This window comes from Gambusia affinis, linkage group LG05 (assembly GCF_019740435.1).
Source record: "Gambusia affinis linkage group LG05, SWU_Gaff_1.0, whole genome shotgun sequence".
NCBI classification, from domain to species: domain Eukaryota; kingdom Metazoa; phylum Chordata; class Actinopteri; order Cyprinodontiformes; family Poeciliidae; genus Gambusia; species Gambusia affinis.
In genome coordinates, this window is record NC_057872.1 from 8,771,174 (window position 1) to 8,777,374 (window position 6,201).

The following is a 6,201-nucleotide window of genomic DNA, read 5'->3' on the forward strand; positions in this document are numbered from 1 at the left end:
AAACCATCCACTGTCCTTAGTAGCACTTAATCTGTATTTGACTAGATGACTCCACAAAGAACTCAGCTGATTTAAGACATGATGGAGCTTCTGCCCTTAATGAAATGATTTATTTTGAGGAAAAATACTGCTTCCCATCTTTCTCAGTACAGTATTCTAAATCAAATCTGTTGTAAAACTGAAAATCACAATGTGGTGCTGTGGTCTGTGACTGGGTCGGGAGAGAAGGCCAGCCGGTTCATCTAATTCTTTTTCTTGGGGTGGAAGCGCTGAGGAACGGCCCAGAATATCAAGGGAGGAGAGACTGGAAGAGATCAAACACAGTGAGTGATGAGGACTCATCCTATATCTTCTACTTTGCTGATAATGATGGTAATGACTTGTTCTGTTTCTTTTTCTGTCCTTTTGCTTTCTGCAAGGGCAGTGAGCTCAGCAGACCTAGAGAAGGAAGCAGAGACGGGGAGACGAAGGAGGAAGTGATGGAGGGAGGAGGTTTGGTTAAAAAGAAGTGGAAGAGATGGGGAGGAGGCAGGAAGGAGGTGGGACACGGCAGATGGTGGGATACGGGCTGAGCGTGAATGATTGTGGACTGCAGACGGACGCATACAAGGAAGAAAAAGAATAACCAGACGACGAGAGAAAGATAAATGTTTGAAGGGAAGGACGTTAATAACCGCAGCTTCTCGTTGTTGCCTTCTTTCCTCAGAGAACTCACTTTTCCTGTGGATGAGTCTGCCCAGAAACGAGAGTGGGTTCTTTGCATGTTGTGGAGCATGGAAATTGTTGTGATGTGGCCCTGGAGCCAAGCGGACCTGGCGACTCTGGCTGAACGACGGAGCATGGAGGCTGTTTGTTAAGTGAGCCGTACTCTCAGCTCTCTGGGGGAAGAAAGGAAGATGTATGGAAATTCATTTTGAATTTAATTTAACATGATGCTAATTTTCTTTATGTGTGCCACCACGGAAGTAAACGGGGCCCAAATAGATGTTTTTCTTATGTCATTCTTTCATGTTGGCCTGTCTAGTCACAGTGTGTTGAAATACTCTATGATTAAATAATAAAAGAATCCCCCTATTTTGTGACTTGTGGCGTCAATGTGTGTGTGTGTGTGTGTGTGTGTGTGTGTGTGTGTGTGCGCGTGCGCGCGCGCGTGTGTGTGTGTGTGTCTTACCACTAACTGTGGAGGCAGACTCAGGGAGCCACTGGACAAAGCAGCCAGGATAACACACACATAGATACCTACATTCATGACTGGATACAAAGAAAATGGAAAAGACAACATGAACACCACACAGTTAAATGATCAAAATCTTTTGCTTCAATTAGAAAGAAACCTACAGACCATTTAAGTTAAAAATATCAAACAGTTTTATAGTTTCTAAAGAACAACACGGGGGGAAGAGATTAATGTCTGATGAAAATACGGAAACATCATCTTGTCTGTTTTATACACTCTGGTTGAGCCGCCAAAGAGTGATGGAACATTTTACTGTTCAACACACACACACACACGCACACACACTGAGTGTGTCAGTGTCAGCAGTGAATAAATCTCAAAGGAAATACGATAATTATCTCCACATCTTAATTTGGCTCTGCGTTTTGCTTTTTGGGTTCAGATTCTATTAAAATTAAAATCCCTGGGGAACTAAATCATATTTGTTTGTTCTCATCTATAATTACCTCTTTTAAGAAAATTTCCTCTAACAAATGATGTCGATTAAATATTTCCTCACATTCAGAATATCACTGATAGATTATTATTGTGGAATGCAATATTACATTTGAGAGGCTGATTTAGCTAATTTTTCACCCTGGTGAGTAATCTTCATTAGATATGAACGATGCTTGCTATTAGAAAACTCTTCCAGAAGAAAAGTCCAATTAGATCAAAACTACACCAGTTGCTTGGAGGCTTTCAATCTGCAGTAATTGGAAAATCCCACTGTCTCCGTTTGCATCTGGGCTGCTGTTACAGCTCAGCGCTCTGCAGACTTTTGTTCACTGTTACTGAACATGTAACAGTGAACAGAAAACAAATGTCCATTTCAGTAATTTGGCAGTAAAAGTGGCACAGTGGTGCTGTAAGTAGTCATTCTTTCAATGCTAATATAATTCCTGATAGCAGCTGGTCGTCTTTCATTCATTATTCATCGGGCTGATAATGATGTGCTGCTGTGCGTGAGAACCTTTTCCTCAACTCTGCATCACACATTTTACAATTTGCTTAGCTTTTAAAGAATAGCTCTGGTTTTATTTTTGTTAATGTGCCCTAGCATTTATTTTTTATTTTTGTCTTTTTTTTAACAGATCGTAAAAGAGCTAAATTTAAATTTTTTTCTCCGAAGAGTTTTTGCGGCGCTAGTGGCTCGTATTTTTTGCGACAGTAGGCAGACAGGAGAGAGGGTGGAAGACATGCGGCAAAGGTCGCCGGGACCGGGAGTCGAACCCGCGACGTCAGCGTCGAGGACTGAGGCCTCCAAACGTGGTGCGAGCTAACCCCCTGCGCCACCACATCACGCGATTTTTTCAAAGTTTAAGCATGTTTTCTAGTCTTAAGTTATTACTGAACTGCAAAAAGCAAATACAAAATTGGATTCAGGGTAAGACTTTTTTTTTTCTCCACTGAAAATGTTCACATATTCAAAAACAAAAATGCCTTAAGATCAAAACTTGGTTGACAAGGTTGACCTGGCCAGGAAAAGCAGCAGCACGCGTCATGACAGACTAAACCAGACATAAGAAAAACAGATATTAGAAATATATAAATGCCAAGAATTTGACAATGAAGCATAGTAATTCACAATACCAATTTAAAAACTGTCAATTTGAGATTTAAAACACAGGGGCTGTTGTCATTTCCACCACAAATCTACATCTTTTGAGTTGTTAAAGGTGTAGCATTTTGTAAAATCAACTTCTTTGAGCTTCATATCATATTATGTCATCCCTTCATTAAAAACATACCTGGAATGTCGCTTTGATTCCTTCATGCATGTTTGAGAAATCCTTTAATTTCCTGTGGCAACCATTCAGCTGTGCAAAACGCCTGGGTGGACTTAGCTCCGCCTACAAACTCCAAGGAAGCAACTCCTTGGAGTTTCTTCTTTCAAGTTTCTAAGCTCACAGAGCAGCTCCTTCAGACTAGCCAGCAGCAATTAGCAAACACGTGGTGAAACAAGCTACTTCTCAGTTCAATGCTGGTTAAAAACTTTGTTAGAGGTTAATAGAGGAGCCATGTTCTGATGACTTTCTGAAAACTTCAATTGTTTTAACTGAAGTTACGATAGTTTGTTATGGTGCCATAAAATGGTATTATGTGCCGCGAAAGAACATAATATTTCCCCTTTAATCATTTAATAAAGACTTTAAAACCTTGGGAGAAAACAGACTAACTTTATGCATCTTTTTCAGAATTTTACACCATTTAAGGAGTTTGTAAGTTTAAGTGGCTCTGTTTTAACAAAATACATAGTTCTAGTATTTTGTAGCTAGCTGCATGAATGATGTGTGTTTCTTACCTGCAAACTATTAGAAGAGGATCAGAAGATGCAGAGTTTGGCTTCACTGCTGAGGCTGAGGGAATGTGAGGGAGAGGATGCCTGTTATATTGACTCAGAGGGAGGAGCCTGCGCTTGTGGGAGGAGCCTATACTAGTGGGAGGAGCCTGTGGAAAGCACAGAAACTGACTTACTGAGAGCTGAGCTATACAAAAAAAAATTATGCAAGTGGTATTTGTTAGCAGATGATACTTTAATATCAGTTTGGCTTGTAGCTTATTGTTGTCATCACATCATGACTCTGCAGAAGTAAAAAAGATGCACAATTCAGAATTGAATTGGTTTATTGCAGTTCTGCTCTGTGGTCCATTTTCAGTAGGTATTACATTATCCAGCAATAATTAAACAGCAGCTAACCAATGGCTGATTTTTTTGATAGCTGGCGTGCTTTTGCTAGTTATACATTATGGGTTTGTTTAGAACAGACATGTTGGGCCAGCAAGATGTTGAACACTTTTAGTTTCACACCCTCTGGTTTAGTTGTTTTAAAACGCTACATCTGAAAGTCCTGTGGAACATCTTGATGCCTAGGTTTGTTTCCTAGAATCAGCCTCATCACTTTGGATAAAGTCTGTTATTCTGTTTCAATCCACACTGCCACTTTCTGCATACATCAGCTCACAAACAATTTCCAGCAATCTGCGTAACTCGTAAGCACACTCGGACGGGCGCTGGGTGGTCCATCTTCTATAGTGTGACCTTAACATGCAGCTAGAAAAAAACAGCTGATATCATTAGGGATGTGCAGAAGTGCACTGCATTCGCCAAAGAAGAACATAGGCACCTTATCTCATAATTACGAGATGCCTGGAAAAAGAGATGCCCGCCAAAAGACAGAGTAAATAAGAAATATTTACTCGTACAGTAGGAACCCCCCACTACGATTGACGTCGTCACCAAACCTCTCAGTTGACCTCACAGCAGGGAGGTGATCTGAAAGGCCTGGGAGATGGAGCATTGGGGACATCTGCTGGACGAGGAGAAGTGTTAGTTGGTAAATTTTGAATCCAGGCGTTGGATAGATGTATTTTGTTTATCGATGAGGTTTCTGAGGTCAGCATCATGGGCTTGAGTGAAAGAGTGTTGCTCTGAAAGAGCCACGGTGCCTGGGTCTTCCCATCATGATGGTGTTTAGATCTCTGACCCACATGCACAGACGCTCTCAGGACACGAGAGAAAACGAAAGAACGCACATTTGTGTCCTTCAAATGTGCGTTCATGATGAAGGGTCTGACTGCGTCCCAATTCTCCACATCCGCCTTACGCTCCGCCCTTTCTGGGTCCCATTTCCGCACTTCTGCTAAGCCCGCATCCAGGTGGACTTCAGCAAGTACGTTCCCCACAATTCATTGCTGCAGGTGATATTTTCAATTAAAAAATGGAAAAATGGCAATGTTCACTGTATCTGTCAAAAAAAAGCAAAAAAAAAAAACAGTTTTCAAATATAATGTATTGAAATAATTGTGATTTCACTCTACTTTATATTTACGAATACTATCCTGCTCTGTATTCAACAAGTCGTAACAAAACACATTTGTACACCCAAATAGCTCCTGCGATGATTTTGGAAAGCAACAATACTTCTACTGTAAATTTAAAAACGACTTCTTGTAACAGTTGTGCTTTTTAGAAGTACAAATGCCTAAATAGCGACTGGTCCGCCATTTTTGATGTCGACGTTGTGGCTCAGAGGCCTACTGTCCCATTTCTCACACTTTTGCAATGTAACCTGCAACACTGGAACCCTTAAGTTCATTTCGACTGAGTACGCTCTTCATGTAGGGGCGTAGGGTCCAGTCCGAGTATTGGGACCGGCCGGACCTAACACTCAGCCATCGGAGGCCGTTCAGCCAGCTCTTCTTACCCCGTCTGCTGATGAGCATGAGGGAATGCAGGCGTTCCTGAGGACACCTGCTGGTTCCGCCCAGGCGCTCCATGGCGCCCTCTAGTGGTTGCTGAAAAAGCAACACCGCTGAAGGAACACAAAGTCACAATAAACCAGGTTCCTGAGAGTTTTAAAGTTCATATTCTGAAGCTTGGTGGATTGTTTTAATAAATGAATGGAATTGTTGAATGATGTGGTGACACTTTCTAATTTCACATTACAGAAGAAATCCAGTGTGTGGTGCCCTTTTTTTTTTATCCTTCAGCTGCATCGACATTATTATTATTCAACAGTGCAGTAATGAACATGAATAACCATGGAAAGTTAGCCACAAGTCTAAAGATGAGTTGACAGCTCAGTTTTTGTTCACACTAACTCATAATTTAGCTCTTATGTTATAAAGTTCTGGTGAAAACCATTTATTGCTCACAGACAAACTGTTTGTTTGTGTTTCTGCCTTCATGCAGTCCTTGATATCAGCATTGATACAAAACGACAGACCTGCATTTCTTGCTGACGTCAGAGGATGGACGAGCTTTATTTAGACTTACATTGAATGACAAAGAAAGTAGAAACTGAGATGGAGGAAAGCCTCTTCCCTTCCAAATCATAGCCACTGTTATTGGACAACTAATTTGTAATGTCTGTCATTCTGGACATATTATTGCTCTGATAAAAGAGGACCTATTAGGTCGGTGCCTCTCAATTTCTATCGTCAGTAATAAGAGCATCAATACCTTTTTCCAAAAACTGGAC

The 6,201-nt window shown here is 41.1% G+C and overlaps 1 long non-coding RNA gene across 1 annotated transcript; it reads right to left on the reverse strand.

Annotated features, from left to right (window-relative positions):
- Nucleotides 1–137: 137 nt before the first annotated feature.
- On the reverse strand, nt 138–3,568 carry LOC122831566. The gene is made up of 4 exons (XR_006370720.1): nt 3,522–3,568; nt 1,172–1,251; nt 716–878; nt 138–304 (listed from the first exon to the last, which is right to left on the reverse strand). It is a non-coding gene; the product is annotated as an uncharacterized LOC122831566 (long non-coding RNA).
- Nucleotides 3,569–6,201: the final 2,633 nt, after the last annotated feature.